The sequence below is a fragment of the Sus scrofa genome, chromosome X (genome assembly GCF_000003025.6).
Source record: "Sus scrofa isolate TJ Tabasco breed Duroc chromosome X, Sscrofa11.1, whole genome shotgun sequence".
In the NCBI taxonomy this organism is placed as follows: domain Eukaryota; kingdom Metazoa; phylum Chordata; class Mammalia; order Artiodactyla; family Suidae; genus Sus; species Sus scrofa.
Genome location: NC_010461.5, coordinates 33,368,634 through 33,393,769, shown reverse-complemented (window position 1 = coordinate 33,393,769; position 25,136 = coordinate 33,368,634). Strand labels below are relative to the sequence as shown.

Sequence of the window (25,136 nt, the reverse complement as noted above, 5' to 3'; positions counted from 1 at the left end):
TCATTCTTATAATTGAGTTTTTACTTACAGCAAAGCTTTGCACAATATAAAAAGTCAAATCACTTTTGCACTTCCCCTTCCCATAATTTTCAGTTATTTTAGCCAATTAGTTTGACATCTTTAAATACCTTGCTTACCACTCCCTTTGTTTTCAGTTTTCAGCCTTTTCTATTGACTTCACACTGCCAATGATGAGGACTTCGCTCACCTTCACCCTGCCAGCCCCCCACCCCCGCACAGATGCCCTCACCCTCTGCCATCTTCATAAAGTTGTAGCATAATTACGGTGAGCTCAACATGAAGTGTTTTCACTGACTGAGTAGAGTCTATTTACAACTGAGCCCCAAACCATATTATGGTTATTTTGCTATTTTTGCACAGCTTTTTATTTCATCTGGAGTTAATGCTCGCCAATGTTTGTTGGCTTAACTTTAGTTATTTATTTATTCTTGTCTTTTGTCTTTTTAGAGCTGCACCCGTGGCATATGGAAGTTCCCAGGCTAGGGGTCTAATAGGAGCTACAGCTGCCGGCCTACGCCACAGCCACCGCCACACCAGATCCGAGCCGTGTCTGTGACCTACACCACAGCTCAGGGCCACGCCGGATCCTTCACCCACTGAGCGAGGCCAGGCATCGAACCTGCAACCTCATGGTTCCTAGTCGGATTCATTTCTACTGCGCCACGACGGGAACTCCTGTTTGCTTCACTTTCTACATTCCTATTACCAATTCGACCCCAACTCTCCATCTTCTCTTAACGCTCCATTTCAACATCTTGAGTAATAAATGTAGTCTTCTGACCACCTCCAGCCTGGACTGCTAGCTCGCGATTCCTGGTGCACAGCTGCCCTTCTGTGCTCTCTCCTCACCCTTCAGCCTGTGCACTCCTGTGGCTTCTTTGGTTGTGTCAACTGTTGCCTGGTGTCTTTCCCTCCCTTTTCCTTGATTTATTTCCTTATTTTCATGATGTGCATCCTCTAGTAGGTTCCTGGGGAGGGACTTCAACAAACCTGAGGGAACTTTGCATGTGCAAAAATATTTTCCTGGCACTCTGAAACTTCACGGATAATTCAATAGAATTTGAGCTTGGGAGTCATTTTTCATCAGACTCCTCAGGGCATTTCCCCATTGCCTTCTAGCTACTGTGCTGTTGTTGAGACGATTGATGTCTTTCGAATCTGGGGCCTTTTGAATAGAAACAGTTTATTCTCTCCAGAAGCAAGTAGGATCATCTTCTTTCCCCAGGGTTCTGAAAATTAGTGATAATGTATCTTGGTATAGGTCCCTTTGTATAAATTTTGCTGGTCACTTAATAGCCCCTTTAAAAACTCCTGTCCTTCACTTCACTTGTGATGCATTTTACTAGTTCTGTAATAATTTCTTTCTCTCCATTTTCTTTGTTCTGTTTTCCTATAATTCTTCTTCTCCCCCCCATCTTTTTTTTTTTTTTTTTTTTTTTTTTTTTTTTTTTTTTGTCTTTTTAGGGCAGCACCTGCGGCATATGGAAGTTCCCAGGCTAGGGGTTGAATCAGAGGTGCAGCTGCCATCCTGTGCCACAGTCACAGCAACACCAGATCCGAGCCATGTCTGCAACCTGCACCAGAGCTCAAGGCAATGCCAGATCCTTAACCCACTGGGCAAGGCCAGGGGTTGAACCCACGTCCTCATGGATACCAGTTGGGTTCTTTACCACTGAGCCACAACAGGAAACCCTGTTTTCCTGTAATTCTTATTAATCGGCTGTTGGAGTATCTGAATTGGTCCTTTAATTGTCTTATCTCTTCCATACTCTTAGTCTCTTGCTTTACTTTATGGAAGTTTTCTTCAACTTTATATGCCAAACATTTCATTTCTCTATCATAATTTTCATCTCTGTAATACTTGTTTTGGGTTTTTTGGTTTTGCTTTTTTTGTTGTTGTTGTTCTCCAAATGATTCTTTTACTTATTTCATGGATGCGTATTCTCCTTCCTCTTTAAGGATTTTAATAGAATTCTCTAAAGTTTCCTTCTTGCGCATTCGGTCCCCCACCCCCGCCACAGTCCTTGGCTGTTTGTATATTCATTTTGTTTTGCTTGGCTTTAGTCTTTCAGGTTAGAGGCTTTCCTTAGAAGGTTAGTCTCTTCAGTTCATAGTCGAGAATGAAGTATTTAAAGCTAACTGGAGCCCTTTGAGAGTAGGTGGGTCTTGTTGGATGTGGGTGCCGTGATAATGTGATAACATGACTGGCATATTCCCTTGGGGAACAATTGATGACTGCATCCACAAAGAAGTTTTATCTAATAACCTGCCTGGAAGACACAAGTCTGGCTGCCATTGCTACAGGGTGTGAGTGGAGGAAGTGGGCGGGCAGAAGTAACATCTCAAAGTGGGTGTATACTTGTTGACCTAATCCCCTATTTTTTGTCCAGTACTCCCGACCTCGGTTGTACCTGATGTTCTCAAGTCCAGAAGTCTCCTGTCCTGTCATCTCCAAAGACCAACCCCCACTTGCTGCCAGAGTATAAACAGGGCAGTCGAATGCTGCGCATAGTGAAGCAGAGGATCTGGAATCTAAATTCTTCATAAAAAGAAATTCCCTCCATCCTCCTGCTTTCAGTCCCACCTTCAGCCCCAACTTCCAGGGTCAGCTGTTAGCACCAGTTCTTAAGCTTCTCAAGCTGCCACTGGGTAGAGCAGATGGGTTCTCAGCTTTCCCTGCTGCCAGTTTAGGATTCAGATGTTCCGGGTTTTCTAGGTCATCTACTGCTTTCTGGTTTCTAAATTGTGTTTGGGAACTGTTGTCTTCTCTCCCTTGCACTTATCCTTTCAGGTTTCTAGCTTTTAAAAAATTCCCTTTCCTTGGAGTTCCCGTCATGGTGAGCGAAACGAATCCAACTAGGAACCATGAGGTTGCGGGTTCAATACCTGGCCTCGCTCAGTGGGTTCAGGATCCGGCGTTGCTGTGAGCTGTGGTGTAGGTCGCAGATGCGGCTCGGATCCTGCTGTGGAGGCCGGTGGCTACAGCTCCGATTCGACCCCTAGCCTGGGAACCTCCATATGCCGTGGGTGTGACCCTAAAAGGACAAAAGACCCCCCTCAAAAAAAATCGCTTTCCTGTTGTTTTGGTGGACCTTTGGGAAGCAAAGGAAGGTGTCCTGCCTTTTTAGGATCAAAATTCCTCCTGAAGTAAGACCTCATTCTTTTCCCAAAGAGATAGTTCAGTCATTGATCGTCAACAGATCGTATCCCCATTTTACAGACAGAACATTTGGGGGACAGAGAAGTCAAGTCATTTTTCCAAGATGACAGCATCGTAGAGGGAGGCGGTGGCTCAGCACACGGGTGTGGAAGGAAATACCGATGCTGTAACACTATGTATGCAGTTGTCACATTCCTGACATGCTACTCTATCCCGCCTGCTCATTGCTTTGCAGTTGACCTCTGCCAATGTCACTGCCAAGCAATGAAAGCCGGCGTTAGTTGCTGAATAGAAAATGACCAGGTTAAACATTCATATGTTACTCTCCTCTGCAGAAAAAAAAAAAAAAAAAAAAAAGGAACTGATGTGACCTAGTATTTTTCATGATAATGACTGTAATTAACTAACCAAGCTGAACGAGCCTTGGAATTCATCTGAGAAAAGACTACCACTGCCAGCTTTCTGAAACTGAAGACATGACAAATTTGTGCGTTGGGTCTTTCCGAGATGGGAAAAACGCTGAGGCCATCTAAAATTGAATTTAGTACCTGAAAGTAGGTCTCAAAATGAAAACGATGCTTTACCCTTTACAAGCAGAGTTTCCTGGATCCTTATGCCTCCTGAAGCGATTTACTGCATGGATTTCTCTTAGGTCAGCAGGATGGTTACTCCGGGTTTAAGCCAAGAACATTTCACAATCAATTTTTGCTCAGATTCATTACTCTTAGAGCTGGCTGTCTGGCTTATAGTACCTCCGTAGGAGTCAGACTAATACTGCCAGCAGATAATGTCATAATCTGTTGATGAGACTATTCATTTTTTGTCATTTCTTTATTTACTTGGGAGGCCAACTGTATCTTCTCTATTAAAATGTGCCAGATGTGCTGGCAGGCTGTATACTTCAGCTATATTCTCTTGACTCTATGGATGAAGGGAACCTTCACCCAAAGCCCGGGATTACTCTAGAAGAATGCCTCTGAATTAATTATCCTTCCTGTTAGTGCATCCCTATTTTAAAATGCTGAAAATTGCATCTGCAGACATTTATATTAAAACTGGTCATTGTTTGCGGCTTTGTTCTCAGGAAGAAGCCTGCTATATTTAAAGGAATCAATAAAGAATAAATGTGCTCGCCAAAGAGTTTCTGACGTGCAGCCTGTGGGAGGGAAGATGTGGAAAGAGGAGTCCTGCCAAGTGTGCGAAGCAGAACTCGTCCTAGGGATTATCTAGACTAGCTCTTTGGTGTTCTAGAAAACTCCATCGCAGGTATTTGTTGGTGGAGCTCACGTTAATGAGTTCGCAGGTTCCCCAGGTCCGTACTCTTGCCCCTTTAGTGTGGCATCGGGGTATTAAAAAAAGAACTATGTTATTTATTTATTTTTTGTTGTTGTTGTTGCTATTTCTTGGGCCGCTCCCGCGGCATATGGAGGTTCCCAGGCTAGGGGTTGAATCGGAGCTGTAGCCACCGGCCTACGCCAGAGCCACAGCAACGCGGGATCCGAGCCGTGTCTGCAACCTACACCACAGCTCACGGCAACGCCGGATCGTTAACCCACTGAGCAAGGGCAGGGACCGAACCCGCAACCTCATGGTTCCTAGTCGGATTCGTTAACCACTGCGCCACGACGGGAACTCCTGTTATTTATTTTTAATAACATACTAATCATAAAGTTGGCCTTTAAAACCTTGTATTGAGGGGAGTTCCCCTCGTGGCGCAGTGGTTAATGAATCCGACTAGGAACCATGAGGTCGCGGGTTCGATCCCTGGCCTTGCTCAGTGGGTTAAGGATCCGGCGTTGCCGTGAGCCGTGGGGTAGGTCGCAGATGCAGCTCAGATTCCGAGTTGCTGTGGCTGTGACATAGGCCTGCGGCTACAGCTCCAATTTGACCCCTATGCTGCGGAAGCAGCCCAAGAAATGGCAAAAAGACAAACAAAACAAACAAAAAAACAAAACAAAAAAACCCCAAACTTTATATTGAGACCATTTTAAAACCTAAAGAAGTGCATATATTATACACGTAACTCCCTAACTGTCCCTTTTATCTAGATATGTCAATTGTTAACATTTTTCCACATGGGCCTTGTACACGTGTGTATATACACACATGCTGAATTCTTTCAGGTTGAAGAGGGGGTGCAGCTAACATCACTTCATAGAGCCTAAGGACAAGGCAATTTTCTTTCACAACCCTAATATGAGCATCAAAATCAGGACAGTGAACACTGATACAGTGCTATTTATTATAGTATAGAGAGTCCGTATTCAGTTTTCGCCACTTGTCCCCAGAGTGCCGTTCTGGCAACTCTAAAATCCAGGTTTATGTGTTGCATTTAACTGTCATGTCTCTCAGACCGCCTCTGATACGGACTAGCTCTTAGCCTCTCTTTGTCTTTTATGACCTGGGTCGTCTTAAAGAAGATGGACCAGCTCTTTGGTAGGCGTCTCTAAGTTTGGGTGCGTGTGATATTGCCTCATGATGAGACTTGGGGTATGTACTCTTCTGGCAGAAGTACTACCTAAATGGCTTTGTGTCCTTTTTAGAGCATCACATCAGGAGGCCCATGATGTTGATTTATCTGCTATTGGTAGTCTTTTTTTTTTTTTTTGCCTTTTATTTTATTTTTTTTTGCTTTTAGGGCCACACCTGTGGCATATGGAAGTTCCCAGGCTAAGGGTCAAATCGGAGCTGCAGCCTATGCCACGGACACAGCAATGTAGGATCCAAGCCGTGTCTGCGACCGACACCACAACTCACAGCAATGCCGGATCCTTAATCCACTGAGCAGAAGCCAGGGATCGAACCTGCATCCTTATTGATACTAGCCGCACCTGCAACATACGGCGGTCCTCAGGCTAGGGGTTGAATCAGAGTGGTAGCCACGAGCCTACCCCACAGCCACAGCAATGCAGGATCTCAGCCACGTCCGAGACTCCCACTAGTCGAGTTCTTAACCCGTTGAGCCACAATGGGAGCTCCAGATAGTAACATCTTTGACATTCAGTGAAGTTGGGTTCTCCCAGGTTTCTTAGCAGGATGTTTTCAGCACAACATGAAGTAGGCGGTACCTAAAAATCCCTCTGTGACCTGGGCTAGATACAAACTCGGCCAGAGCTAGCTAGGGTTTACTAAGGTTCCCGGTAGTGTTGGCCAGTGTGATGTAGCCTTGCCACCAAGGGACCGCACCAAAGATCTCTGCTTGGATAACTTCCCCAAACCTCCCTTCTGCCAGCCCCTAGAGTCTGCAGTGCTAACCTGGCAACCCTTGATGGGGCCTGCGAGTGTCTTTCCTAGGAAGACACACTCTGTCCATAGCTCTTCCGAGGAAGGGAACTCACAAAGCATTATCTCAAAACCAAACCCACGAGCCGGGTGAAGGCTTGGTCTGCATAACCTGAGCCCTTTATGGATGGGTTGTAGAGACATTTGGTGAACAAGCCTGACTTGATCTATTTAGGCTGATGTATGGAAGAGGCGATGATGAGGACCCCAAGGAATCTATTTCCCAAAGCTCTGGCTGTGGTTGCAGAGATCTCCTTTTCCCACTCCGTTCCTTTTGCTCTCTCCCCTGCTGAGATAATTAGTCAAATAAAAGGGATCTTAAAAAAACACAGTTGTGATGGTCTTCCTCGGAGGAGCAGTCTCGTTCTGATGTAGGTCCTGCCTGCTGCCCACTCCTTCTTACTGCCCTTCCTCTTACTAAGTGTCCTGCCCTTCCTCTTGCTAAGCTGGAATAATGTTTAATATTTTGGACTTGAATAGTTTATCAAGAAATATTCACTCTTGGAGTTTCCATTGTGGCTCAGTGGGCTAAGGACCCAGCGTTGTCTCTGCAGGGATGTGGGTTCGATCCTTGACCTTGTTCCGTGGATTAAGGATCCGGTGTTGCTGCAAGCTGTGGCATAGGTGGCAGCTGCAGCTCAGGTCGGGTGTCGCCGTGGGTGTGGCATAGGCCAGCAGCTGCAGCTCCAGTTTGACCCCTGGACTGGGAACTTCCATATGCAGCAGGTGCAGTCATAAAAAGAGGGAGAAGCGAATGTCTATTACATCATTAATATTTCAGTGTATTGAAGGAGAAAACGCAAAACTATGTCAGTAGATGCTAAAAAAAAAAAAAGGAAATATTCATTTTTAATCAGTGATCACTGGGCTGTCCAAGAAAGGTGAAGTTATATGAGACTATGAGCCTTCAAATCAGATGCTCTTCTCACGTGGGGGCCTGAGCAGATGCTCATGAGAAGCAAGTAAACCAAAAGGAACCAAGCAGCTCTCTGTAGAAATGTTTCCAGGCCTACCTTCCTAACTTCGAAATGATTTACTGATGAGTTTCTGGTGGGACTGGAGCTTCTCCTACATTTTAGAATGTGGTGGGTAAACAGGCCTGTCTTTTAGGCTGAGCCTGCTAGCGACCTCCGTTTCTGCCTTGCCCATGAGAATAATCTGATCTGAAGAGACATATTGAGAGCAAGCTCGAGTCCATTTGGCCTTCTGGTCCAGCCAAGGCTATTTAACCTGCAAGGAACGGAAACACACTTAAACTAGCAGCAGGCGAGCTCCTGGCCGAGGGGCTGGACCTCCTGGGAGTTGGCATTAAAGAGGTTCTGTATTGAAGGCCTTGCTGGAGACAGTCATTATAAAGAATTTCTGGCTCCTTCCCCATGAAGCTCCACAATTCCTGTGACTTGGCTGCACTCCCTGTGTCTGCTGCTTCCTGTTTTCTCACCAACTCACGCATTCTTGCAATTTCCTGACGAAAGTCTGATAGCAGTGAGGTGGTGTCGCAGTTTGAGCTCTCCCCAAAGTAGATCCTGGGAACAAGGTTGGATGCAAGTAGTATATTTTTGGAGTGAAAACAGGCAGCAGAGGGAGGGAAAAGAGACAGAAATGGAGGCCATTCCGTGAACGAGGTCTTAATAAGTGAGTTATTGCTGTGGGGCTCGGTGCTGTGAAGGGTCACCTGAGAGACTGAGGATCACGCTGAAGAATTGTCCCTCCAAGAGACGGAAGAAATTGGGGAGGTCCCCAATTCCATCTGTCACTCTGCTAAATATTCACACCTTCTAAGATCATGCCTTTCATGACTTTTTAAAATGAATTCATTACAAAAGAGTAGAAGAAGTGCCCTATATGGCCTTCAGAAAATGATTCACGTATTCCAAATTACATGCAAGAATTTTTTTTTTTTTTTCCTATTCATGTCAGACTCGAGGGGCTAAATAAATGAGCTCTTTCTGTTTCCCTCCTGGGCCGAAAACCAACTGAGGCGGCATAAGACCCAAGAATCAAATAGATAGGAGAGAAAAATATCAGCCTCGCCACTCGAAGATGGAATTGTAGAACGAAACTGAACATGTGGCCATAACGAGCCCCCCAGAACCTCCCTCCCTGACAGCACGTCTGAGAATGCAGCCTCCCCCTGGCAGGGACATCGGTCCTGGGCAGCACAATGGGGTTGGTGAGGGAAGATGAATCTTTTGTGAGGGGGTGGGGGAGGGAGAGAGAGGGAGGGAGAGAAAAGGAGACAGAGAGAGATGGAGAGGGGGAGAGAGAGAGAAGCTGGAGAGTGGCACTGTTAGTTGGATCTTCTGGGAGGCAGGCTCTGAGACGTAGAAGTACATTGATGGAGAGGGAAAGTCTTGAAAGATAAAGATTAAAAAAAAGATAAAAGAGAAAGCACAGCTGGGCACGAGAGCCTGGGAACTCAGTGCACATATGATAGAACCTCAGCCAGCCCACTGGGGAGCTCCCCAGCCAGCATTGCCTATTAAAGGGGCACCACCGTGGACAGAGAGGGCCAGGCCTTAGCCCTCCTGCCATGTTGGGTCATTGACTGGGGCCGCCCACAGAGGAGAGCGTGGCTTTCAAAACCTGGAGGCTGTCACCTCACTTCACTTGTTGCATCCGATGGCAAGTTCTTTCTTGAAGGGAGATCTGAGGGCCGCCCCTCCAGGGCTGCCACTCAGATGTTCCTTTTCCTAGTGTCTCTGATCAGAAAAGTTCCTCCCTCACCCCTGAAGAGGAGTGGACAAGGGAGCAGAGAGAAGCTAGAAGTGTTGCTCCCATGTGCTGCTTTCTCAAGGAATGAAGTGGAAGCAAAGGGGAAAAAAGACCAATTAGAAAAAGTCCTGCAGTTCCCGTTGTGGCTCAGCAGAAACAAATCCAACTAGGAACCATGAGGTTGCTGGTTCGATCCCTGGCTTCCCTGCTCAGTGGGTTAAGGATCCGACATTGCCACGAGCTGTGGTGTAGGTCGCAGACGTGGCTCGGATCTGGCACTCCTGTGGCTGTGGCATAGGCCAACAGCTATAGCTTTGACTCAACCCCTAGCCTGGGAACCTCCATATGCTGAGGGTGAGGCCCTAAAAAGCAAAAAAAAAAAAACCTTTATACAAACATGAGACAGAAGAAATAATTCCTTCTGCTTCTTGCAACCAATACCATCTAATCCCACTTGCCTTCTAAGAAGGGTTGTGAACCGGACAACTTTTTATGTTGCCGAGCTGAAGATCTGGAGGGGCTCTGACTGCATCGCCAGATGGAAGAGAAAATAAATAGGGGTGAGAATGATGATAATGGAGCCAACGACACTGGAGGAAAGACGGAAAGAAAATCATTGTATCGGAAAGGCTACGGAGGGATTTTGGGAGAATATACATGTCAGAGATGCTGAAGTTGATTCCTTTGAAGTAGCACGAACTAAATTCCTTCTCCATCTCCCCTGTGGAATCTTACGAAAGCCTGCCGTGCCCTCACATGCTTTTGTGAGAAGGAATTCTCCACAGGGCACTTAACGAGGTATTGCCATAGATGATGGGCATGGGATGGATGAAGATACCGTGCGACAGAGCAGCGTAGCTGAGACCGAATCTGTCTCAGGTCTTCATGGTGCCAAACCCTCTGCTCTCACCTGCTAGGCTTACACTGCTGTTGGTTGGCTTCAAGGGCAGTGCAGAGGTGCCCGGAGTCAGTGGAACAGCCTAAAAACTGTCTTGCCCTGGATGTGCCACAATTGTAGAGTGCCGCCTTTTACGGGGTTGTGTTCCAAAAGCCCCGGTGCGTGGACCCAAAGAGTGTTGACCCACTCGTGTTTGCCACCGTTGCTCCAGAGTAACTCTGCCTGGTTATTCACCCCCACCAGGGTTCACATGACCTGACAACAAAGATAGCCGTGGTCCTCCCTATTCTTTTTTTTTTTTTTTTTTTTTTTGGTCTTTTGTCTTTTTGGGGCCACTCCCACGGCATATGGAGGGTCCCAGGCTGGGGGTCTAATCAGAGTTATAGCCACTGGCCTACGCCAGAGCCACAGCAATGCGGGATCCTTAACCCACTGAGCGAGGCCAGGGATCGAACCTGCAACCTCAAGGTTCCTAGTCGGATTCGTTTTCGCTGTGCCATGACGGCAACTCCCAAATCCTCCCTAGTCTTGCATTCAGCCTTTGGTCTCCTCTAATAATTAACCCGGCAGCCCGGAGCACATAGTGTACCGAACAGCCACCAGCAGAGGTCAAACAAGAGTCGAGTGTTGACCTCATGTCAGGTTAGCAAGCCCCCATTTCATTAATGCTCAAAAAGGAAACCATGAAACTATTTGCCCTTAGAAATAAACTAGATAATCATGATAGTTCTAATACGTTGCATGTTAGGATGACATGAGGTATGGCTGCCTGGTGAGGAATATTTCAGAAAAGAGGCAAGGTGTTTAAAATATGTATTAATGGAGTTCTGGTCATGGCTCAGTGGGTTGAGAACCCGACATAGTGTCTCTGAGGATGTGGGTTTGATCCCTGGCCTCTCGCAGTGGGTTTAGGATCTGGTGTTGCTGAGAGCTGTGGTGTAGGTCGCAGACCCCGCTCAGATCGCATGTGGCTGTGGCTGTGGTTAGGCTGGTGGCTGCAGCTCTGATTCGACCCCTAGCCTGGGAACTTCCATATGCTGCAGGTGTGGCTGTGGAAAAAAAAAAAAAAAAAAAAAAAAAAAAAGGAGTTCCCGTCGTGGCGCAGTGGTTAACGAATCCGACTAGGAACCATGAGGTTGCGGGTTTGGTCCCTGCCCTTGCTCAGTGGGTTAACGATCCAGCGTTGCTGTGAGCTGTGGTGTAGGTTGCAGACGCGGCTTGGATCCCACGTTGCTGTGGCTCTGGCGTAGGCCCGTGGCTACAGCTCCGATTTGACCCCTAGCCTGGGAACCTCCATATGCAGTGGGAGCAGCCCAAGAAATGGCCAAAAGACAAAATATATATATATATGTATGTACCTATCCAACACCATGGAGAGGGAGGTTGGTTGGTTTCTACAGGATCAGTTCCACTTATTCAGAAAAATTCCTATGAAATTTACTCATTAATTGTATTACCTTCCTATGAATATCATTTGAGATTCGGGAGAAAAAAAAAGGTAGAGCAAATGCTCTTGACACCCTGCTCATGTCACCTTGACATTGACCATGTCCACACATGCTGCCCAATTTCCAGCTGCTGGCACCTGCAACTCTTTGCTTGAAGCCTCTCTCTGGACACTGAAGCCCTGTCTGCCCCTCCCACCAAGCAACCCTCAGCCAGTGGAGTTACTGGATAAATATCCCAGCTCCCTTGCCTCATGCGTGGAATAACTCTGAGGCGTGTTCTACCAAGAAGATTATGCTCTGGTTGCCCTTAGTGATCTTTCTCATCAGTGCAAATTTTGCTGGCTTCCTTCCTTCCCCTGCTCTACTTTTCTACTTCCTTACTGACATTTCCAGGGATTATCTGCCAAATAAATACTCGCATTTAAACCATTTTTCGCAGGGTTGCTTCTGGAAGAACAAAAACCAAGAAAATTTCATTCACCTGACCCACCGCTTCCCAAGCAACCTTTTGATTTGTAGTTTAGTTACATTAATACCTCGTTTCTAGGATGTTCTGTGCATGTAATCAGTCTGTCCTGTTTACATGTCAGTCTGTCTGTGGCTGATTAGTGACTCTTGGAAATACTGCTGGTATAAATCAATCTACTAGAATAGGGATTGGCACACCACAACCTGTGTGTCAAATCTGGCCAGCCACCTGTTTTCATAAATAAAGCTTCATTGGAACGCATCCACACCCAATCATTTACATACTATCTGTGGCTGGATTCACACTATAGTAACAGAGTTGAATAGTTGTAACAAAGACCATAAGGTCTGTAAATTCTAAAATATTTGCACTTTTTCTTTCTTTTTTTTTTTTTTTTTTTTTTTTTTTTTTTACCACACCTGCGGTATATGGAAGTTCCAAGGCTAGGGATCGAATTAGAGCTGCCACTGAGGTCTATGCCACAGCAGTGGCAACACTGGATCCAGGCTGCATCTGCAATGTATGATGCAGCTTGCTGCAATGCTGGATCCTTAACCTACTGAGCGAGGCCAGGGGTCGAACTCACATCCTCATGGACGCTATGTCAGGTTCTTAACCCGCTGAGCCTCAACAGGATCTCCTAAAATATTTACACCTTACAGAAAAAAAAAGGTGGTGATCCCTCCTGGAGGACCTGTTCACCTGTAGGTTCATTGAAAGAAAAAAATACATGTCTTTGTGAATACGAAGGGCCAGAACTTGGACCAATGGCATCAGCTCAGTGAGACTCAGCCTACAATACAGACTGATAAGCACCCACTCAATTCATCCCAGTGTTAGGTTATAGCATGTTCAGAATCATGTCTTGAGAATTCTAGAGTAAAAGTGAGGAGGAGGACAGAAAGGAATATTGAGAGTGTCTTTTTTTTTTTTTCTTTGTCTTTTTGCCTTTTTCTAGGGCCACTCCCGCGGCATATGGAGTTCCCAGGCTAGGGTTCTAATCGGAGCTGTAGCCACCAGCCTTCACCAGAGCCACAGCAACGCGGGATCTGAGCCACATCTGCGACCTACACCACAGCTCACGGCAACGCCGGGTCCTTAACCCACTGAGCAAGGCCAGGGATCGAACCCGCCACCTCATGGTTCCTAGTCAGATTCGTTAACCACTGAGCAATGATGGGAACTCTTGAGAGTGTCTTTTAAAATGAAGTTTATCAGCACACTTGAAAATTTCTCTCCAAAAAACTTTCCTTCTTGATTGACCTGGTGCTTGAGTATCATCCATTGTGCTATACCCTCTTGGATCTTACAGGCTCAGCATTACTTATGAATTAATTTGAAACTGGATAATGAGGTCCTCTGTCAGTGATCCTACATCGTGGATGCCATGATTCTGGCTAGCTTGAGCTCCGTCGGCATAAAGAGACTTTCTATTCTTTCTTGTCAACTGTATAGCCCCCAACAAGCGATTGGACAGTATTCTATATAGAATAAATGCTCAGTACACTTTGTCCCATATCCATCTTACGTAGACCCTACACTTGAGGCAACATGGTAATAAAACTGGAATTGTTTGCCAAATAGCCAGTAATTGTGCAGGGCAGGTGTGTGATAAGGAATATCGGCTTCACAAATGCTAAGACAGTGTATGAAGCCCTTAGCCCTGGCCATCCAGTCTTATTTTCAGACATTCGAATGGAACAAATGGCTAGGTCACAAAATTTTAAACCGGAACCCTTCCTGAGTAGGTAATGAAACTAGCAAAGAAAAAAAGAACACATCTAATCCATTTGGGAAATGAACCAGATTGCACAAACTTGATGTCTTGTGTGCAATGTTTTGGGTCAGAGACTAATTACTAAAAACTTGTTTTTGTTCTATGATCCACAATCTAGTAGGGGAATAAAATAGGGAAGCTAAGGAGCTCCCACTGTGGTTCAGTGGGTTACAAACCCAACTAGTATCCATGAGGATTTGGGTTTGATCCCTGGCCTCACTCAGTGGGTTAAGGATCTGCTGTTGCCATGAGCTGTGGTATAGGTCGTAGACGCAGCTTGGATCCCGCATTGCCGTGGAGCTGGTATAAGACCCCTAGCCTGGGAACTTCCATATGCCTCAAGTGCAGCCCTGAAAAAGCAAAAAAAAAAAAAAAAAAAAAAAAAAAAAAAAAAAAAAAAGTAAGCTTATAATGATACTCCAAGGGCTCTAAGGCACATTTAGACATTGGAAAGAAGAATAGCCTACCACAATTTTTGAATCCATTGTAATCTGGCCTTTATTTTTTTATTACTATTTTTTATTAAAGTATAGTTGAGTTACAATGTTCCAGCTTCTGCTATATAGCAAAGTGATTCAGTTATACATATCTATACATTCCTTTTCTCATACCATCTTCCATCATGGTCTATCCCAAGAGTTGGGATACAGTTCCCTGTTCTGTACAGTAGGACCCCATTGCTTATCCATTCTAAATGTACTACTAAATGTATGAGTCATTTGTACATTTTGCATCTACTAACCCCAAAGTCCCAGTCCATTCCGTTCCCTCCCACGCCCACCCTTGGCAACTACAGGTCTGTTCTCCATGTACGTGAGTCTGCTTCTGTTTTGTAGATAGGTTCATCTGTGCCATATTTTAGATTCCACATATAAGTGATATCATATAGAATTTGTCTTTCTCTTTCCGACTTAATTCACTTAGTATGAGAATTTCTAGTTGCATCTCTGTTGCTGCAAATGGCATTATTTCATTATTTTTGATGGCTGAGTAGTATTCCATTGTATATATGTACCAGATCTTCTTCATCCATTCATCTGTTGATGGACATTTAGGTTGCTTCCATGTCTTGGCTATTGTGAACAGTGCTGCTGTGAACATGTGGGTGCATGTATCTTTTTGAAGTGTAATTTTGTCTGGATATATGCCCAGGAGTGGGATTGCTAGATCGTATGGTAGCTCTATATTTAGTTTTCTGAGAAACCTCCATACTGTCCTCCATAGCGGTTGCATCAATTTACATTCCCACCAACAGTGTAGGAGGCTCCCTTTTCTCCACACCCTCTCTAGCATTTGTTATTTGTGGACTTATTAATGATGGACATTGTGACTGGTGTGAGGTGATACCTCATTGTAGTTTTGATTTGCATTTCTCTAATAATTAGTGATGTTGAGCCTTTTTTCATGTGCCTACTGTCCATCTATATGTCTTCTTTGGAGAAATGTCTATTTATGCCTTCTGCCCATTTTTTGATTGGGTTGTTTGCTTTTTGATATTGAGTTGTATGAGTTGTTTGTATGTTTTGGAGATTAAGCCCTTGTCAGTTGCATCATTTGCAACTATTTTCCCCCATTCCATAGGTTGTTGGCTTTTATTTTCAATTAGGTTCAGCTTACCATTTTTAAATTTCCTGTTACATAGATGCTAGGGCTTGAGGAGAGAAAAAAAAAATACACACACTCCCTGCACTCAAGAATTCTATAGCCTATGAAAGAATATAGGCATGTGAAAAAAAAATGTCATACAGCATGGTAAGTGCTATTAAAAGAAATGAAGTAGGAGTTGTGTTGACTCTTTTGCAGGGTGGATTTTAGGTTGAATTTCCTGGAGACAGAGCCTGAGACAGGGGTTTATTGAAGGAATACACTCAGGGAAAAACTGTACAGAGCTTAGTGGAGGGAAAGAGGCCAAGCAGGGTTGTGACCTTGCAGAGTCTAACCTTGGCTTGATACAAGACAGATTCTGGAGCACAAATCTCACTGCAGCAACAGGGCAAAAGGTCCAGGCTTTGGGCCTCTGTCATGGGCTGTCCTGGTTAGCCAGAGGAAATCCTCTGAGAATGTCAAAGACATAAGCTATCAGCTGCAGCACTTACATGCAGCTGGAGGTTTGGCTGTCCTGGCTGGTCAAGTTGATCTGGGCAGAGCACCAACAGCATCTACTAAAAAGAGTATTAGAAAAAAACTAGATTATATGCTTGCCTCTTTGCACAGCCCAGCATCTGAACACCCTTCCTGTTTGGGGGAAACTGTCAAGGCAGATGGAAGACAAGTCTCCACTCCATATGATGCTTCCCATTTTCTGAGTGAAGTTCTATGACCTTCTCCATATACTACCAGACGTCCTTCTAAAAATTCCTTTTCTGTTTTGATTAGCCAGAGTCCAGTTTTCTGGTGTGGCAAATCTAGGGGGAATTTGGGGAGGGGAACCCATAAGTTCCTTTGGGGACTTGTTGAGTCTGAGTTTTCAGGGAACATCCAGAAGGAGATGTTTCATAGATGGCTGTGTAAATCTCAGAGTCAAGAGAAGCATCTGGAAAGAAAGTGGGGAGGGGCAGGGAAAGAGAGGGAGAAGGAGAGAGAGGGAGAGAGGTCCAATGATTGGCCCATGGATGTGGCTTAATTGGAGTGGAAATACATATATATAGAGAGAGAGAAAGAGAGAGAGAGACTAAGAGTTGAAGAGGCCAAGAGCAGGAAGATGGTTCGGTCTATATATTTCTCTACAGATAAACCTTAGGTCAACCACGAAAGGCAGGGAAGGTAAGTTAGGCAGGACTAGTCAACACTGTGAACGTCTCCACAATGAGCAAGCAGGGCAAGTGCTGAAAAGAGACTGGTGGTATTGTGTGTTAGTAAGTCAGCCTTTACCTTGGTGAGAAGAGTTTCTCTAGTCCCTCATCCCATGTCACAGAAATCTACCACCTCTCCCATCCTCTGAGTCTTCTTTCATTAAGGGTAGCCCAGTACATTCCTTTTATTTTATTTTATTTTGGCTTTTTGCATTTTCTAAGGCCACTCCTGCGGCATATGGAGGTTCCCAGGTTGGGGGTCGAATCAGAGAGCTGTAGCCACTGGCCTACACCACAGCCACCGCAACGTGGGATCCGAGCCGCGTCTGCAACCTACACCACAGCTCACGACAATGCTGGATCCTTAACCCACTGAGCAAGGCCAGGGATCAAACCCGCAACCTCATGGTTCCTAGTCGGATTCGTTAACCACTGCGCCATGACGGGAGCTCCCAGTACATTCCTGAATGTATACACATTCCCTCTCTGCTGGCTCTGCTGCAAGAACTAAATCTAGCTTAAGTCCCCTTTCCTCTGTTTTCTACTTGTAGAAGCCAGTTCCTCTTTGAAGACTCCTGGTCCCCTTGACAGTGGATGCTTCCTACTTCCCAGGTAAGATTCAGATTCCTTTCCTCTCCTGCATTCACACGGCACCTTGTAAGCCTCCTCGTTTAGATCTTGCCCAAATAAATGGGGGTATCTCTCTGCATGTCCGTCTTTTCCACTGTGCCCTGATCATCTTGTATTCCTACTGCCAAGCATAGCACAGAACACCACACAGAACCCATATAATTTGTTGAGAGACTGGCTATTTGGCTAAACATTTTAAAAGCCGCATGAATGCCCTTTCCTAGAATGTTTTATGTTAGGCGTACTTCTTGATTTATGGTTCTAAAAAATATTTTAAATGGGGACTTTTACTTCTCCATAAACATGACAAAAGAATTAAACTTTGGAGAGAAAAAAAAAGTATGCACAGGGAATTATCCCACAGGAAAGAAAAAGAGAATAAATCTCCTTGTCTCATGTGACATAGTTAGTATCAGGTATAACACATTGTAAACCTAAAGCAGTGTTACCCAAAAATAGATGTTAAAATACAGATTAAAGGGAAGGAGGCTATTGCTTCTCAAGCAAGGCAGTAGCATTGCATATTAATGAAATGTAAATGCCTCACAGTAAGAAAAATGATTGGAATAGATTGCAATAACTTAAAAATGAGTACACTTTAAACAGCTCCTGTGATGAATATGTGATTACGGAGAATCAGTCAAAAAGGCTAGTCTGACATTGTTCCACTCTGATGCTCCCGGAAGAGAGATGACTGATGGCCCTCGGTGAACAAAGCCATATTGTGGGACCAGGGAAACTGAAAACACAAAGAAAGTGGACAGATTGACTTGCTGCAGTACACAGAGATGTCAGTCCAGAAGGTGACAGGTGCAGTTCTAGGTAGGGTGAGAGTTAGGGATGTAGGGATTTGGGCAAAATATTATAAATACCCAAACCATTCTAGCAGATTCATTGAAGGTGAGAAAAAAAAAATCAAAGGAAACAAGAAAAGGCAAATAGCTGCGTAAAGACTGGTGTAAAGTTTGACGACTTGAGATGATTTCAGAGTCTGTGGCAAATGACTCTAAAACATGGGTTGGCAAAGATTTTCTGTATACATGTTAGGCTTTGTGGCCATACGGTCTTTGTTGTAATGACTAACTCTGCTGTTACAGGACATATGCAACTCCAGACACTAGGTAATTGAGTGGGCGTGGCTATGTTCCAATAAAACTTTGTTTATCAAAACACATGGGGGCCGGATTTGGCTTGCAGACTGTCGTTTGCCAAGCCGCATTCGAAAAGACACCAGTTTGTGATAAAACAGCACATGGTGGAAGAGCTAGTTTGTAAATGTGTGTGTGTGAGTGATCAATAATTGGTGGTTCAATAATTGTTGGAGTTTTTATTATGCTTGGTATGTTTTTATCATGCTGGGTCCAGTACTTTCCTGAAGGGATGGCTGAGTGAGTGGTTTAAATCGAGGCATCAGGAGTATGTTCAGTGCCCCAGCTGATTCCAGGGTGCAGCCATGTTGGCCATGGGGTGTTAAGAATTCTACCCAGAATTCACTGTGCATATTCATCACCTGGCATCTTAGAAAAACGCAGATTCTGATTCAGTAGGTCTGAGGTAGAGCTTGAGATTTTGCATTGCTAGCAGGCTCTCAGATCACAGTGACCTGCTGGTCCACAGAGCACATTTTGAGTAGCGAGGTGTTTGCACTGGTTTTCCGTGCCCGGGATGTCTAGGTCCTGCCCCTAGACTGACGTAACTGGTTGAGGAGGAGACCTGGGCCTTGAGAGCATTAAATGGTCCACAACTGAACATTTGTGCAGCAAATGTGCAGCAAGAGCTTGAGAATCTCTGTGCTAAAACGAAGTACATGGCTACGTAGAAGTATCGGTTATTGTGTTATCTGTAGCCTTTTTGCCCATTCTCTCCTTCCAATCCACCCATTCCTCTCCTTCTCAGGTCCAAACATCCAGACAAGAATGTATGTGTGCATATATATATGTGTGTGTGTGTGTGACTGGGTCACTTTGCTGTACAGTAGAAAATTGACAGAATGTTGTCAACCAACTGTCGTGGAAAAAATAAAAATCATTCAAAAAAATTTTTTTTTTTAAATTACAAAAACAAAAGACGTCCAGACCCTGGTTTGATCAGGACTAGCACTTCATCCTTTCGGCCTTTCTCAGCCCTGAGGAGTGGCAGGCCCTTGAGGATGGAGAGAGGAGACCCAGGCGAAGTGGGTTGGGGAAAGAATAAGCAAACATCGTGCTCGTGGCCGAGTCGAAGAGGAGGCTGCTTGAGACAAATGGGGACCTACCACAGAGGGTTGTCACAACCAGACGCACCTCCAGGCTTGTCACAACCAGACGCACCTCCAGGCTTGGGCCTGAGCTTGGGGCACTGAAAACAGCCATCTCCCCCTCCTGAAGGCTGGCCGAACTGACAGCCAAGCAGCTGGGAAGGATTTCTTGTCAATATGCAGTGACATAGTCGTCGGTCGAAATGCAAGAGAGACCCCCAGTGGCAAAGCATAGCTGTGAACTATGTGCCACCCGGCAAAGGAATTTAGAAGTGAGAGGAGGAGGATGGTGATGGCTTAGGTGCCAGGCACCGTCGGAAGCATTTAAAAAATATTAACTCATTTAATCTTCTCAGCAACCTAGCGAGGCTGACACTTGACCAAAAAATTGGAGTCTAGTTGACGGACAGTGTGGTGGTTCTGGTGTGGAGCAAAGTGATTCAGTTCTATATAAATATGTATTTTTTCATCTCTTTTTTCGTATGGTTTATTACAAGATGCTGGATAGAGCTCCATGTGTTATGCACTAGGACCTTGTTGTTTTATCTCTTTTACATGTAGTAGCTCGCATCTGCTAATCCCAAACTCCTAATTTACCCACCCCTTCTCTTTGCCTTTTGGTAACCTTAAGTTTCTTTTCTTTGTATGTTAGTCCATTTCTGCTTTGTAAATAAGTCCATTTTGTGTCTTCCTTTAGATTCCATATATAAGTGATACTGTATAATATTTGTCTTTCTCTGACTTGCTTAGTATAATAATCTCCAGGTCCATCTATGTCGCTGCAAATGGCATTATTTCATTCTTGTCAATGCTGAGTAGTATTCCACTGTGTATGTACGTATGTACACATGGATACACCTATATATATATATATATATATATATCTCACATCTTCTTTATCAATTCATCTGTCAATGAACATTTAGATTGTTCCTATTTCTTGACTTTTGTAAATAGTGCTGCCGTGAACATTGAGCGCCTGTATCTTTTCGAATTAGATTTTTCTCTGGGAATATGCCCAGGAGTGGGATTACTGGATTATATGATAACTATTTGTAGTTTTCTAAGGAACCTCCATACTGTTCTCCATAGTAGCTGCACCAATTTATATTCTCACCAGCAGGGTAGGAGGGTTCCTTTTTCTCCACATCCGCTCCAGCATTTATTGTGGACTTTTTGATGATGGCCATTCTAACCAGTGTGAGGTGATACCTCATTGCCGTTTTTTGTTTGTTTGTTTGTTTTAGCTGCACCCGTGGCATGTGGAAGTTCCTGGGCCAGGGATCAAACCTGCACCACAGCAGCAACCCAAGCCACAGCAGTGGCAACGCTGGATCCTTAACCTGCTGCACCACAAGGGAACTCTGCTCATTGTAGTTTTGATTTGCCTTTCTGTAATAATTAGCTATGTTGAGCATCTTTTCATGTCCTTATTGACCATCTGTATGTCTTTGGAGAAATGTCTGTTTAGAGCATCTGCCCATTTTTTGATTGGGTTGTTTGGTTTTTGTTGGTGAGTTGTATGAGCTCTTTTTATATTTTAGAAATTAAGCACTTGTTGGTTGCATTGTTTGCAAATATTTTCTCCAACAGGCTTGACACCTTTATTATTCCCATTTCGCATGTCGGGTAACCGAGGCACAGGCGAGGTAATTAACCTGCCCAAGTTCACCCCATTTCTTAAGTGGCTAAACTGGCATCTGAACCCAGGCATTCTGTGGTGAAGAATCCACAACACCAAACTGCGTCTCCAGAAGACAAGAATAAGAAGATCTTCAGTCACTTTATAAAACACACGAACAGCTGCTCATCCTGTGCTTCCTTGTGACTAAGAACAGTTAATTTATATATATATATACACACACACATAATATTTGTCTTAAATATAAATATATATATTTGTATATGTGTATAAAATACATATATATTTGAGACAATGTCACAGAGAGCAGGGATCTCAAAGCAAGCAGAGAAAGAGTGAAAAGAATAAGTTTAAGAAATGTGAAAGGGGCAATACCATTCAATACCGTTTTCTGGAAACTAAACTCAAAGGGGCATAATCCTCTTTTTTTTTCCTTTTCTTTTTACAGCCACACCTGCAGCATTTGCAAGTTCCTGGGCTAGGGGTTGAATTGAAGCTGCAGCTGAGACCTACACCACAGACACAGTAATATCAGATCCAAGCTGCCTCTGTGACCCGTGCTACAGCTTGCAGCAAAGCCAGATCCTTAACCCACTGAGCGAGGCCAGGGATAGAACTGACATCCTCATGGCCGCCATGTTGTGTTCTTAACCCCCTGAGCCACAATGGGAACTCGCATAATCCTCATTTTTAAGAAAGTATTAAAGCACAGTCATGGGGAAATGTAGAAAGAAGTCACTGCTTAGCTAGTTCATATTTTAGTAAATATTAAAAGCAATCTATTAGCTCTAAAAAAGACTCAAGCTACCCATATGTCTCTGAAGATAGGATACAAAGCCTGCAAATTTCTAACTTTGATCTTCATAGATTATACATGGCACAGAAGAAACAATATGTTTTGAGTATTTCTTCTGAAACAGACAAATTTAAGGTTTACAGGGAAACAGATTTCATCTGGTCAAATAGAGAATAGATTGAGAGAGGGGGAAGTGTTTTAAAACAGGAATAGGGAAAAAATATATATAGAAAAGCAGGTCTATCATTTCCTTGGAAAATGTTTTTACTCAGAAATGACATCTTTTGGGAGTTCCCATCGTGGCTCAGCGGTAACAAACCTGACTAGTATCCATGAGGATGCGCGTTCGATCCCTGGCCTTGATTAGCGGGTTAAGGATCTGGTGTTGCCGTGTACTGCGGTGTAGGCCACAGACACAGCTCAGATCTGGCGTTGCTGTGGCTGTGGTGTAGACAGGCAGATACAGCTCTGATTGAACTGCTAGCCTGGGAACTTCATATGCCGTGGGTGTGGCCCTAAAAAGACAAAAAAAAAAAAAGAGGAAAAAAAGAAATAACATCTCTTTACCCATAATCAAAAAGACAAAGAAATAGGCTAATGCTTCTCCACATCTAGAAAAGAGAAACCAGAGACCACACTGAGGTTAGGAACGGGCGGATTCTGAGACAAGTTCCAAGCAGACACAGGTGGTCCCAGTCTGGAATGAGGGAATGGTCCAGTTGGGAGCAAAAGCCCTCTGGGTGTTGCAACACCTCAGTTCATCCTCTAAACGCAAGCTGCCCTGGGTTTGGGGCTGGCTGTGCCATCGTCCCTGTACTTCCTTTCTGGTGAGCTTTTCCACTCCATGACCTCAACACAATCTACAGAGGCTAATATTCCCCATGTGTCTATTTCCAAGCCTGACATCCCACCTGAGCTCCAGCTTGCTTTTTCTGGAGACCTGCGTGACAGTTCCACTTGGATGTCTAAAAGGTGTCTCAGATTTTACATGACATGCCTTCCCAGCCCCTTGAGTTCCTCTGCGTACATCTCCACATTAATACACAGCAGGACCAGCAGCCAGGCTTCAAATCTAAACTTGAACCTAGATTATTTTTACCATTTCCCCTTCCTCACCTCTGGTCCATCAAGTGCATCTTGTAGACTCATCCAGTTCATCTGCAATTTGTCTACATCTCTTCATCTCCACAGCCAGTACTGCAATTCAAGCCACCTTTGTCTCTCTGGACATGCTACAGTTTCTCTGAACGTGACTGCCAGCCTTGACTCTCCCTCACTCCCTTGTAGTCTTCAAAGCAGCCAGAATCACTGTCCCAACATTCAGGGATATTTGTTCTACTTATTATTCAGCATCACAAATTGACCTCCACCTTGACCTTAGTTTTTTTCAGTCCTTCTGTCGAGGTAATTTGGGTTTTGGGTACCATGTTCCCTTCATGAAAGAAAGGGTACAACTGAAAGAAAATACTGCATATGCATGTTTCCTAAGGGCAATTTGTGTATCCAACACGGTGCCCTCGGAAGTCACTCATGTGCGCATGGGCAAACCAGCCCGTGTTACCATTATCACTGTCACCCAGGGTGAGCGTGTCAAACAGTGACTCTGCCAAGTTGGCTTCTGGGGTCTCCATCCTGCTTCCCAGAGTCAACAAACAATAACATTTACATATTTTAGTAAATGCAAAACTTTCAAGCAAAATTGAAGAACCCTTTATCTTAACCCCTGACTCACCCCATTCCTCTCATTCTTCCTCCAGGGGGACAACTATGATGATTTTTATATATGTTGCTATACTTTTACTATTCACAGGTACCAACATTCACCAGCCCCCCCCCCCAAAAAATACCTACATTGTTTATTAGGGGAAGATTGATTGTGTGTTTCCAGGTTCCTATGGAACACCTCCTCCCTCCATCTGTGGAGATGCTGAGCTGCACATGTCTGGGGCATGGGTAGGTACAGAGGCTCCTGGATACCTGTTTTAAAATATAAAAGGTGAGGGTTTTGCACACACGCATTAACCAGAGACCTTTATTTATTTAAGAACCAATAACTTTATTGGAAGAAATAGCAAAAGTTAAAGAAGACTTAAGTGAACATTTTCTGCAAGGGCAAAACTGCAGTGTGTGCACACAGGCATGGTGACCTTGGGCAGTCACCCCGTGGCGCCGGGGAAGCCAGTCCAGGGTCAGTTCTTCTTGTGGCTGTCGCCCAGGGTGAGCTTGTCAAAGAGGTACTCGGCTGTGTTGTCTTCCGGGGCCCCCATCCTGTGTAGCATGGTGACATGGTCCCCCAGCTCTTTGATGAACTCGACCTGCTGGTCCAGGTAGTGACTCTCCAGGAAGTGACAGAGCTGGGCATCGTTCTTGTGGGTGGCCAGCTGGTGCAGGTCGAGCAGGCTCTGGTGGACGTGCTTCTCCAGGTGCAGGGCGCACTGCATGGCCTGGAGGCCGCTCTCCCAGTTGTCTTGGTCAGGTTTCCTGATGTCGTGGAAGCAAAGGCGGCCCCCGCGCCGGTTCTGCAGGCTCATCAGCTCCTGGGCGCGCCTGGTGTGCTCCTGGGAGCGGCGCAGGAAGAAGCAGGCCAGGTGCTTCAAGGCCATATCCTCGCGATCGAAGTTGAAGGCCAGGGCCTGGTACACGTAGGAGGCGTGGAGCTCCAGGGTGGCGAGGCTGTTGAGGGCGGCCTCGCACTCGGGGTGGTAGTTGTGGCGCACCTGCGAGGGCGGCGTGGGCAGCATGGCGGGCAGTGCGGGCTCAGCGGGTGTGAGGGCCAAGGTGAAGACGGCCCAGAAGTGAGGTCTGTGGGGTGGGCAACAGCCTCGGAGTGTCCTCTGGGTGGTTGACGAGGGCGGCCAAGGGCGGGCGGCTCAGGTCAGGGGCAGCTCAGGGATGGACCGGAAGGCAGGTCCGTTAAGGGAGAGGAGCTTCCGGTTCGTGGCTGGGGGTGGGGCCGGGGGTGGGGCTAGGGGTGGGGTGGGGCGGCGAAGGGGCGGGACTGCTTGGAGGGTAACGGAGGATGGAGCTCTGTGTCCCAAGTTCCATCGAAGCTGGCCTGAGGCCGGGGAGATGCAGATCTGAGCACCAGGCATCCATTAGGTTTTTTTTTTTTTTTTTTTGTCTTTTTGTCTTTTTGTCTTTTTTTTTGTTGTTGTTGTTGCTATTTCTTGGGCCGCTCCCGCGGCATATGGAGGTTCCCAGGCTAGGGGTTGAATCGGAGCTGTAGCCACCGGCCTACGCCAGAGCCACAGCAACGCGGGATCCGAGCCG

General features: G+C 45.3%; 1 pseudogene; it reads right to left on the bottom strand.

The window, feature by feature from the left end:
* On the bottom strand, window positions 23,841–24,750 carry LOC100625618 (annotated as a pseudogene).